The sequence below is a fragment of the Protopterus annectens genome, chromosome 6.part0 (assembly GCF_019279795.1).
Source record: "Protopterus annectens isolate FY-2018-M chromosome 6.part0, PAN1.0, whole genome shotgun sequence".
NCBI classification, from domain to species: Eukaryota; Metazoa; Chordata; order Ceratodontiformes; family Protopteridae; genus Protopterus; species Protopterus annectens.
Genome location: NC_056737.1, coordinates 1521039737 through 1521053526, shown reverse-complemented (window position 1 = coordinate 1521053526; position 13790 = coordinate 1521039737).

Genomic DNA, 13790 nt, shown 5'->3' with positions numbered 1-13790 from the left:
TATAAATATTCTCTTACAATCTCAGAACGCTGATAGAATACTAGAGGTTTTGTAGTAGCATTACTTTTCTGAAGGATGTGGAGTCTTACAGTCAAATGTTTGTCATCAATGAATGAGTCCAATCCTCATCTTTTTGCCAGAAAGGAACCTAATTAAGGAGGAACACACAAAGGTTATGATGGCAACATCTGTACATTACAGAAAAATGTGTACAGTTATGGGTTATGAGTAGTTAACAACTGGCCAAACAATGACCGTGCCTTACACAGAGGGACAGATGGTACCAAAGTAAGCCACACAAAGTATCAGACACTGATGTCATGACAAAAGCCTTCAAACAGTACAACAGTACAAAACAAACTTGCCTTGAATACAAAAATCACTCAACACTCAGTTACATGATTAAGCCAACAGCCTCCAATTACACTCCTCAGTTAGCCACCTAGTGGGGAAAGTATCGAATGTTACAATGTAAATCAATCCTTTACATAGCAATGCTTCACTTCAAACTGGTCTATCAAACTGATAGACTGTGTGCCAAACAGTAACTTCTAACCCACCACTGTCCCCATCACCATAGTATCAAAAACTACAGCTACATACCTTTTATGTTTTATTAGTAATATCTCTCACATGTACTAACAGCCTAAGAGTCAAACATGTACCCCCTAAAATGCATTACATGAGTATATAACAGTGTTTACTATGTACTGACCTCTTGACTGTATACTGTCACACATGTTGTCTAGCCTATGGCCCGTATTTATGGTCCCTACCCCACAACATGAGTGGGAGTCCACAACATCACTGGGATGAGAGCAGAAATGTCAGCACTAAATAATGATAGCCATACCTATCAATCTCGTACTCCATGACATCTGGACAAAGCCTGGTAGATAAATGGAGGACATAGGACCAAACACAGGGCCATATTCGATATATTGCACTCATATACTGTGAAAGTTGCTGGTGTTACAGGATTGTTTGCAACATATCCTTCCTGAGGGATATGAAGTCACAAACACTAATGCATGTTTCCAGTTACTGATAGCAGTCAACAGCATATGGCAATGATTTGTCAAGGGCAACACCTGTTTGGGGAACACACTAAACATAGTGGCCCAAACCCTGGTAATTATGTGGATAGCCTTACAGTTGAAAGCTATGCAGACACATAACGTTGTCAGACTGCAAGCTATGCAGAACTAGCATGTACACGTAAACCCTGTTAAACTAGCAGTATTCAAAGCATATAACAGTGATGCTCACACTCTGTCTCTACATCTGGAACCTTACATAAACCTGTAGTTGGTCTATGTCTATATGTCGTGTTGTAAGAGATATTCTCACCTGCTGTCTGTAACACAGCTGCCCACACTCAGAAAGGATGTGTTCCTTATAGGCAAGTAAAGGGACAATGACCACAGGAAGTACACATTTATAGGAGTGGGTTGCCATGACATTGGCTATTGAAAGTACTACACAGCTTCTCTGCATGCAATTAGCAAGTGAGGAACACCAATTGGTGCACAGGACATCACCTGATCATGACCATCACCTACAAAAGCCATCCTGTCACTTAATGAAACCCACTCAATCCCTGTACTACAGAGAGTGAGAGAGAGAGAGAGACAAAATGACACAGAGTGAGACAACAACCAAACCAAAACACTTAGGTTTGAATATACAACAAACTGCCCAAAAATGTATGTGAAACATTTAAGCATGTAATTTAATGTATTACTTGGTCTGTAATAATGAGATAGCTCAGTTTGAAAAATGTATATGTGCCAGCAAAACTTGCTGTACTGATGTCCTGCTATACAACTGCTATGGTCATAGCATCTGGCTCTGTCTGCAGTGGGAGACATCACAGCCATACCTGTCAACTGTACAAATCTTCACAGAATATCCAGATTCAGAATTCAGACTGTTATGTCTGTTCCTCTTGACATCTCTACCTGCCTGACAAATAGCTGAAGACTGAAGTCATGAAGTAATGACAAACACTTGAGTGTAAGACTGCACATCCTTCAGAACAGTAATAATAATGCAAAATGTGTTATGCTAAAAACATCATAACTCTGTAACAGGAATATATATGATATGTCCCTATTTACCCCCCCCCCCCATCATGTTAGACTTTGTCCACATGTGATGGTCTAAGAGTTTGTGAGGTAGTATCACAGCTCAGGAGCCTGACTCACCCTGGGAAAGGACAGCTTACATTTGACAACCACTAGAGTGTCTGTCAAACAGTTGTGACTTTGTCACTGCTAGGCCATTTAATGGGATGTTGTCCATATCCATATGTTACCTGTGAATATGAGTATGGTATATGTTTGTCTTGGAAAGCTAAGAGACATATATAGGGCATGCACATAGTACAGTACTGTTGCAGACTTGTGCTGAACTGCACGTGATATCTTGAATTAGCATCCGCAGTGGTGCAGCAGTAGCGTTGTTGTCGCACAACAAGAGGTTCTCTCGTTCAATTCTCGGCTGGAGTGCGGGGAGTGCCTTCTGTGCGGAGTCTGCATGTCCTCCCCGTGGTTGGATGGGCGTTTGAAAGACATGCGTAAATGGGTGTGCCTTTGTTGAAGGTTGAACGTTGAGCTGGCCCTCAGTGTTTGTCAAAATCTACTGCCAATCATTAGCAGACCGGAGTTCCACTGTGGCAACCCCTAACCAGGAAAAGCTGAAAGACAACAACAGCAACTGTACACACACACACACACACACACACACACACACACACACACACACACACACACACACACACACACATATATTTGACCAGTGGCAAGTCTTCCAGCAATGACAATCTTCCAGGTTATCACAGTGGTGTCAAAGGCTAATGTGCAATCAACTTAAATATATATGTTGCAGCTAGAGTAATATGGTATCAATACTGATGTTACTTTTGTCAACCATTGATGTGTGTCTTTGTCCTGAAGTCCTGTGGGTATAACCGGCTGAGAAGTTTGATTGATTACTGAATAAAGAATGAACTGCTGGCACCTGCTTTAACCACAAAAAACGTTTAATTAAAAACAGGGTCTGATGAAGTCTTACTTACTAGAGTAAGACAAAAGAGCTCACTCTGTTTTAGGTTATTTTGTTCATTTTAATAGTTTTTAATTGAAAGTTTTTCGTGGTTAAAGCAGGTGCCAGAAGTTCATTCTTTATTCAATAGTACAGTTTTGAATCTTTTTCCAAGTTTGTCTTAAGTATGATTGATTAGCAAGACTGTGACTACAGTGTGCCTTACTAACTCACAACACAAATGTATACCAGGTATCCCCTGGGCACATGTATTTATGTGTATGTCCAGTTGGAAGGCACAAAACTGATACCATGAATTACAAGCAGTTGGAAAAATAGCGTGTTCATGTTGCATATGTGTGTAATATCAGTGCCAGTGCATACAACAGAAATAAATTTGTGTACAGCTACACTTGTTGCATTGCCCTGACACTGATATGGGTACTACAGTTGGAATGATTATCATGTAGTAATCAGTGAAGTGTTCATCTATGTTATGACTCATTGCCCATGCCTAACACTAACAGCTATAGCAACACCTATATACAGTGGATATCAAAAGCATACACACCCCTGTTGTGATGCCAGGTTTGTGTGCTGTATGACAATTAGACCACAGATAATCTTTCAAAAATGTTCCACACCCCAAATGTGACCCATAACCTGTACAATTCTATTGAGTGTGCAAACCAAGACAAATGGATGCTGTAGTTATCTCAGCAAGTGTTCATACAACATATCACTTTAAGGGTCTGCACACTCATTCAACTGGCTTATTGTACTGATTATTCTTTCACATATATTTTCACAGACCCGATTGTCATGTTTTACATCAAATTGTAAAGGATAGGGGTCACATTACAGGTGTGAATTTATTTGAAATGAGTTTGTGTGGTGTCATGTTCCAATTGTACAAATACCAGGCATCGTAACAGGGGTTTGTGCACTTCATATCCACTGTAGTTATATGCAATCAGCTGTACCTGACCTGTAAAGGTAGCCTCCACCAAAGAGAGACTAATCCCCTTGGTGAACAGCAGCGATACACACAACACATAATAGTATGCTATATTGGCTGTCCAGGGACACCTAGGCACAACTAACAACTTGGAGGTAAGTCCACCTCTATCTCAGCAAGCATGCATGTTCACAGCTGATGTTCTGTAAGGCTGATTATGACTATAAACCAGACATATCCACACCATCAAGTACAATTGCAACAGAGTGTCTCCACATATGTAGTCAGTCTCAGAGGCAACAACACAATTCAACCTATATTGGGGGTAAAACCACCTCATACATACATGCCATGGATATAGACAACATGCATCACACAGATTAGGTGGGAACAGTGCCACCCTGTCCACACATATTCTATAGGGGGATATGCACATCAAATACACTACCCCCCTCATCAGTAGTGAACATGCACATAATGCCTACTGAAGGCAACAACAGGAAGTCTCCCTGGGCCATGAGAACATCACTGTTTACCTCTTACCTGAACTAAGGCATGTGCTCACAGCTCCATCACACACTACAGTCAAACATAGACTTGCCACCATCCACATGGACGATGGCCACTTTCATCCCTATGCACAGAAATGAATGGAGAATAGAGGATTATGTAGTTAACTGTGCAACATTGGGTGGAATAAGATAGGTAAGGGTCAGGAGTGTAATGACAGCTGATTATAGGGTTAGGTTGTAGTTTGGAATATTGTCAAGTAATATTCTGTGTTGATGTGCAAGTAGACAGCCATATGCGGTCATGTAACCTTTTCTTCTGTTTATGTCTTCCAGCTACCATGCCACGAGGAAGGCTGCCAGCCTCTACTTCATTGGAGAATGATGTAATCATTCAGTATCTTATACAGCAGTATGATGTCCTGTTCGGATGTGGCACAGAAGCCCTACGTGACCGAACACCCTGTGGGAAGAACTGGTCCACAGGGTGAATGATGCTGGACAACAGAACTGGCATTATGAGCAGGTCCGTCATCATGCCAGCGACATTTTGTATCATGCATGGAACCGAGCAGCTGCTGTAGCAAGGAAGCGGCTAGCCACAGGAGGGGGTGCAGCCATTCAGCCCCCACTGACATGGAACAGCTCCTTGCCAGCCTTGGTGCACCCACCCGGCACACCCACCATGAAGCAGAACCCAGCATTGTTGAGGTGGGTGGCACCCAACCAATGTCCGAGGAGCATGCAGGTAAGGCCACAGTGTACATAACTAGAAGAGTGCTAATTCTACATTTCTATCTATAGAGAATCTGCATGCATATATCAGAGAAGATAGTCTGTAGCTGGAGTTTAGTAAGGCATAGATGTGCACATCTATGGTGTTGGGCTGCATATTCTATAGTATTGCTGTTTGTTCTGTTAATGTTCTGAAATGCTGCTTCCACCCTGTAGCAATGCCACATGAGTGGCTACTGAAATTACCTCTCTCCCACAACTATGTAGGTCCTTCAGGTATGCAACTGGGGCAGCAGCCTGTGGCTGGTGACTATGGGGTTATTTTGTTCATGTTTGCCAATACACCAGCCATGTTAAGGCCATGCTATATGCCCTGTACACATTTATCACACCTACCTATAATGCATGATGTACATGTTCAGTTTTGGTGGTGTTAACTGCACAGCATCACAGTAATCACCATGGTGAAGGGTTGGCAGGAGTCCTGCAATATACCTCACAACCCATCAGTGCAAGATGTGTGGACAGAAACAAGCCAAATGGTGGGACAAATGGCCTATAGTAGAGACATGTATGAAACATAACCCTCATACAGTAGATACAACAGTGTACACACCCCTATGATGGTGTCAACTGTTCCTGATATATACAATGACAGAGCACAATAACACAGTCACACCTTTTAAAACCCATAATGTGCACCTAATGTGCAATTCATGTATAAAATAGAATCCTATGTTAGAACTACAAATATGGGGTTTACAAACCTTACAATACACTGAAAGCATACATGTGCACACACTCCAATTAACATATTGTGGAGGCAGCTTGTGATGTACTGACAGCATTCACTCTTCTGCAGTACACACCTGCCATCACGTATAGGCCTCTATGTCACACCATGTAATGGTCTGCTGTCTGAGAAGTATGTCCATGACAATTGGCCAGCTGCCTTTAACACTGGCAGCCATGGCTTGCAGACATCTTCCAAGGCATGACATGGATCCCATATCTGAAAGGAAGTAGTCAGGAGTAGGGTAAAATAACATTACCTCACCATTGTATATTCTATGGCAATCAGTGCAGACAGTCATCTAGAGGTGTATTAAATATGGGATGACAGTGATGTTGACAAGACACAGATGGCCATCCAATACAGATGACAATACGTAGTGCAAACTGGTCAGGGAGGCTACCCAGATACATGCAGCAACACTGAGGCAGTTGCACAAATGTCTAGCAAGTCCTGCCTGTGTATTACCTGCATCAACAATCACCTGGAGTCTGCATAAGTGTGCCCTATGGGTTAGGGTAAGTAGATGGGAGATTTATCCCACAAGAAACATCATCCAGGCCTCTGTACAGGTAGTAAAAGCATCACCCCAGGTCTTCCAAACGCATGTGTTGTAATGTGTAATGGTGTCATGAGACCAAGGCTCAAACCTACAGACAGTAGTCCTAAAGTTACATGTGGTGCACAAGCAGCAACTCACATCACATCAGGGCCACCATCCCAACATGAAGGTTGCTGGTGCCAGTGTACACCTTTACGGTTGCTGTTCATTACCTGAAAGTAGGCCTGTAGACATGGTGGAGTGAATGTGGAACACTGCAAACTAATACTCATGTGGGACATAGTTGTCAAACATCTGCAATAAGGCTGCAGATGGGGAGGGGTGTCAGCTTCAAATACAACAGTGAATTGAAGCATACATCCAAAGCTAGCTAAGAAGGGCCGTATCTTAACACATTCAATGTTATGAATTTGTCCACACATAACACACACTCCACAGCAATACTGAAGTCCCTGTGTGACTTCCATGGGCTGTGCACATGAGCTGGACTTGCAATCTGGCAGAGTTGTGGTACCTTTGTAGGGAAGATGGACCTAATTATACAAAGGCAAGGATGTGACATGCTACTGTGCCCCTTCCAGGAATAGTGACTGCTGTATTTCAGTTAGCAGGTGCTTCAACAAACCATTAGTTTACGGGTGTGCACAGTTATGCACTCCCAATATGGTATGCATCTCGGTCAGCATCTCCATGACTGACAGTCATGTGATGCTGGATTGGATTGCATAGGTCATATGTCACATATCAGGTGTGTGTAATGTTTTTGACTGCAGTAATGTGGCTCTGTTGCATATCATACAAGAGGCTGCCATGTCAACAGGGGTGTGCATGCTCCTGAAATCCACATGAGGCTTGGAAGGTCGTCAGTGTACACAGATGCTATTGCACATACATCAACTAATGATGATGAGAGCTGGGAATCAAATGTCAGTCATTCATTAGTGACAGCTGTCCTCATATCATCTCAGTCATGTGTCAGACAAACACATAGGGGTTGTGAAGAACAGAGGAAACATAACTGCTACACATCTAACACATTTAGCAATGATTTGTATAGTTGTGAGGTATTGTGTACAGTGCATGCCAGTGTGCTGTACAGATGCACAGCATTAATGTGTACATGGATGCAGTGTGTCCCAGGGGAAGGGACATCACCTACTAACATGACTCGTGCATTCCACATATGTATATTGTTTGTAACCAGGATTTAGAATGGCTGCACTGCCTGATATTGAATGCCATATGTCATGCATGTCAATTGTTGGGTACTGAGGTCTGTGTAATATGTTTGTGCCACCTCAGCTGTAAGTGTGTATGTGTGTAGAAATAAACCATAATGTACAGGTCTTAATTTACATTTCTTGTCTGCCCCTCACAGGTGGTGAGGTGGGTCAGGGTCCCTCCTGAAGGCAAACTGATGTTAGCGTCCATACAGACTCTGACAATAATGATAGGCATAGCGAGGCACAGGCAGGGTTGTCAGGGGCTGCATCTGTGCCATTGGTTGACATCCCACTTTTATCCACCCCATCCCCACTCACAGTCACAATGCCCATACATACCCCATCACCAGTGGCCATAGATGAGGGACAGTTGGTAAGTGGTGGCATGGGACAGGAAAGTGTGGGTACTATGGCAAGTGTGTCTGTACACAGCATCCACAGCTGGATGACCAATGAGATACTACACAGGCAGATGTACAGGGGTGCTCGTAGTAGGGCTGCTATCCTTCATGCCCCTCTCAGAAGTACCACAGCAGGTGTCACCAGACGCATGTTTTGGGCCATCATGGAGGCACAAGAATGTATAGAATGTTACACCAGAGATAGTCTGAGGCTCCAGGGGGCTACTCTTCCTGCTGTATGTGACAACATCCATGATCTTGCAGGGGCCCACCATTATTTTGTAGAGGTCATGGATATACAGTTGGGTAAGATGGTGGGAATCCTCGACCATGTGGTGTCTGTGGTAGAACATGTGGTGGGAGTAGGGCATTGGCCAAGTGGATGTAGGTCAGCAACACCAATAGGTGGAGGTCTACGTGGACGTGCAACAACTCACAGCCACTCCAGTAGTGGCAGTTCCAGTGAAATGTACACCCTGCCATGTACAGTCTGTAGCTGTCCAACAAACTCCTGTATAGGGCAGCCACATGGCAGAAATATGTGCATACATACACACACACACACACACACACACACACACACACGCACACACACACACACACACACACACACACACACACACACACACACACACACACACACCACCAACACAGCTAGGGAACCTCCATACTTAAACACACCACATCTACACAGCCCATTTAATAAAAAAAAACCTAAATCATACACATGATGTCAATCAAATGGCTCAGCCTAGGCATCTGGCAAACCCACAAGACACCATGTGCTTATGATGATACCTGTGCTACATCCCTGTCATCCATACCATCGATGCAGGAACATGCAAATATAGTTCTGATGCACAGGGTGAATGTGCTAAGGTTTAGCAATGTAATGCTGTTTAATGTGTTTTCAGCTGGAATGATTAATGCTTACACATCAGAGTGTGTAGCTGTCCAGCCATGATGCATTACAGCTGTTAACACTGACTGATTGTGGTCTCCATAATGTATTCTATTTGTATTCTAGGTGTCTATGTGTCAGCAGGATGTTGGTCTGCTGTCCTTTCCTACAAGGGGTGTGGCACTGTGGTGACACATTTACTGTGTCATATCCCGGGTACAGCTGAACACAAGTAACTGGCCTGTATAACAGTTACTGCATGTGCCACATGACTGATAGGTCTGAGGGGTGTATACAGGTGAGTGCATGTTGGCTGATGTAAGCAGCTCTTCTACAGTGGACAATGGTAAGTGTACTTGGGTGGCATACACCAAATGTTTGTGAATAACACACACACAAAGGCTTTGGTGTTAATGCAATACACAGAGAATACTGTTCATATGGATGTACTTCATTTTGCAGTGAACTCATTTTGGCCTATGTAATTCCACAAAGACCAAATTGTAAAAACATCACATAAGTAAATAATCAGTCCATAGTATTGGCAGGATATATGCCCTCTTCCCCAATGCAGTGCAACTCTGGAGTTGGTAAACACATGTGTGCTGGTCTGGATGGCACAGCCCCCCACTTTAGAGGGTGTGGGGTGGCATAGAACCACACATAGTGTGATTAACAACTACTTAACCTGTTACCATAAACTGTACAGTATAACAGCACACTAAACAGGGGGGATACGCATAACAATAACCTCAATGTAGGTGGCTGTGCCCACAGCAACCACACCCAACTATCTATACCGAACTCCAGTTTTGCTATACAGCTGTACAGTGGGGAAGAGGACATTTACACATCCACTACTAGTTTTGATGGAATGAATTTGCACAAGATGATTGCTTTGAAATGTTACCTTTTGCCAGTTAGTACTCGGACAAGTGATCTCCTGGGACATATATTTTCTGCAAACTGAAGTAGATCCCTTCACATGCACACACACTTACTTGGCAACACTGAGAGTAGAACCCCTACCTATGTACTTATTGTACTAATGTGTTTCACCTTAATTGCACACACCACAGAGCTTTTATGGTGAGGTGTGTCCCAAGATTCCTGTTAAGTGAAGAACATCACCAGGCCTTGTACAGTATGGTAATGGGGTATGTATTGGGTGTTGCTGAACAATACATAGTATGACATACTGTAACATACACATTGACAAACACATACACTCATAGACACATTTGACAGACCTGAGTTTAGCAGTGCTAATTACCTTGTCAGTGAGTCCATGCTGCTACAGAGCTTTTGCACACATCACATGCATCATTGGGCTGGATAGTGTAATTAGTTACCTGTATGGTTGATGGTGACAGCGGTCCTCATACACTGGACCTTAGGACATGTACTGGGGGCACCATGGACAGTATACCCAGCACCCACACCCCACATTGGATATTGGACTCACTGAAACCCATGATAATGATCTGACATACCCACAATCACACATTGACCAGAACTGCAATACAAACCCTTGTCTATCTAATCAATGCTACTACAGGGATATGGATTTATTGCACATGCCATAGGGATAGTAGGGTGAGGGTTTGTCATGGCTCTCCTAATGTCAGCAAAATCCCATCCCTTATAATGTATGGCAAGGTCAATTGTATTTGGAGATTGTGGCCTCAGAATGCTGTCTCCTACAAATATGCACACTCATACACAATTGCACACACATGTACACACACACACACACACACACTCACACACACACACACACACACACACACACACACACACACACACACACACACACACACACACACACACACACACATTTGTCAGAACTCAGAGAGTAACACACACCTATCTACCCATTTGTCGAACAGTGTTATGCTGGTATTGCAAGCTCCAGGTAGCCCATAGTGTGAAGAGTGTAACAAGGTACATTTAATGTCAATTACAGCAGCAGACATTTCTAAGTATAGCAATGGAGGGTGTAGTGGGTGAGAAGGCCCTCACAGTATTTTCAACTACAAGTTTACAAACACACACACACTGTTATTCTCAGTAATGCGCACTGACACATTTGTCAGTTCTGAGTTCCATAAGTGCAGGTGTTCCTAAGTGTGGACCAGGCTTATATCCATGGAGAGATGAGAAGAGTAGGGCATGTGGGTACACTGGTATCATGCCACCTGACATTTGTCAGCAGGCCATCTATTAACCGATGCCACATGAGTGATCCCCAGGGTGACAGTTAAAGTCACCATCCAATCATCTGGTTTTCTCTTGCAGAGGGTCAGTGAGGTGCTCCAATTGACATGTATGCAACATATATTGCATAACATGGCCAGTGTCTGGGTTAGAGACCTGTACCCAAGCATATTTTGTTCACTGTGGTAGTCTGGTTGAGGTATCCATGGCATGTGGTGCATACAGGGTGGGGTTTCCTAGTTGTGGCATTCATAACACAGCTGGGCAGACATGTCAGTGTCAGTCAATCAGAGATTTCCTGTAAGCGGCCAAGATGGCTACCTGACATCTGCACTTCTATACAGAGGACAGACAGGAATTAGCTAACCAACAGGTTATGCATTAGGATGAATGTTTTGACAGATAGACATCTGACACTGATAGGTATGCCATTACTACATGACAGCAGTCCTCAATGACATGTCCTAAACACATAGTAGTTTACAGTTAATATCAACATATCAGGTTAATATCCAATAGGAGATGCTTAAAAACATACAGCTCACACACCAAGAACACAATAGTCAGTACTCAGAGTCCAGCTTTGCATGAATGAGTGTATGGTTCCAGTACTACAATCTGCAATCTACTGTTACTAGGAAAAACACTGTTAAAAGTAGTAATGTAATGATACAAAGCATGCATGTGTGACTGCATATAACCTGGGATACTACCCATGTATGAAAAACATACACAGAGAAAAGATTGTGGTACTAGCCATGTATACTCATGTGTCCCATACAGTATACTCACACCCCTTGCTACTGTAATGACAGCACATAGAAGCATGCTATGTACATGGAATTAAATACACATATTAAATATGTCATTACCCTGCTATTTTATCAGACTGGAATGTGATCACTGGTTACCAGGGCTGAACTATACTGAGCAGGTGTAAGCATTACATAAATGTAAATGCTAAACACATTTGCGCACTGGTAAGTGAAGCCTACACGGTGTAAGCACCTTTTCATTTAACAGTACGTTAGCACCACTTACAGTCATGCAAACCCATGCAAACTCACTTAAAGCTGCTCAAAACTGCCTTAATCATGCTGTATCCAACAGTTCTTGTTCTGCCTAGCAACAAAATAAACAGCCCGTGCAAGTCTTGAAACCAGGACCCTCTAGACGATAGTCACAGCACTTAACCACTAAGAAATGCAAGTTATAAAAATGTCTGTTGCCTTTTCAAATATATCATTCAGTACACACACTGGATAGTAGTGAACAACTGCTTTGACTACTACAATTGTTTACTACTTGTTAATGAAAATAGTGTTGAATCAGTCATGTTTTTATATCTAAATATACACATATCAGATAAATATGGCGGGATACATCTGAGAAGGTATATACAACACTCATATTTGCACATAACAAGGATATGGATATATATATATATGTGTGTGTAGATATTTGTATACATATACATACATATATATTTATATACATATATATAAAAAACATATGCCCATAACATATAGTGGAGTCATACCTCAGCACACTAACTCTCAACCTCTTAGTGCAAGGGAACATAATGTAAGTGTTGCAGTTATAAATGTAGAATGTTGCTACAGTAACAAGGGTTGTGCCAACAGACATGTTGTGTAGGAAGGTTCTTCTGAAACTGACATGTATGCCATCAGTTACTGACAGACATCATAAAATCATCATAGTGAAGTACCACACAAATCACAGTAATGTTCCTGTGGAATACAGCAGAAATATGACCAATAAACATGAACAGTCTGAAACAATCTGTTCAGTCCAGAGGTATACACAGAACTCCTTAGTGCACAATGTGTGGACCAAGCCTGACAAAGGGGATGTTTACAGCCATGAAAATGGGGATATATCACAAACACTGGAGTAGATAAACTCACACAGTTGATGCATTCACACCCTCCTGTCTGTTCTACCACAGATTAACTGGAGGAGCAGAGGTCCTAAGCCCACATATTTTTCACTTGTTAGTGGCATACATCTTCACAGCATCCCACTGCTTTTTCAGAAATTCACAACACATATGGTGGCCAGGCAACAGTACATCTGACAAATATCTGGACATAACATTACAGTAGGTAAATACACTGAGCTGCTAGGCATGTCACCAAGCACTGTCTAAACTACAGGCAGGCTGCCACAACACTAACCCAAGTTTCCTATGGGGGAATACACATGTAATTGCAAATATAGCAGGCACTACAGGCATGTAACAGAATGGAGTAACAGACACCAGTGTGAAAGTGCATATACACAACCAATCTCAACACAGTCACATTATGGTAATCCTAATTAATAGTACAGCATATGGACTGTGTGAACAAAACCATCCTCATATTTGCCACTCACACACTAACCCTACATATACTGGCCCAATTCACATTATAGTCTGGTGCCT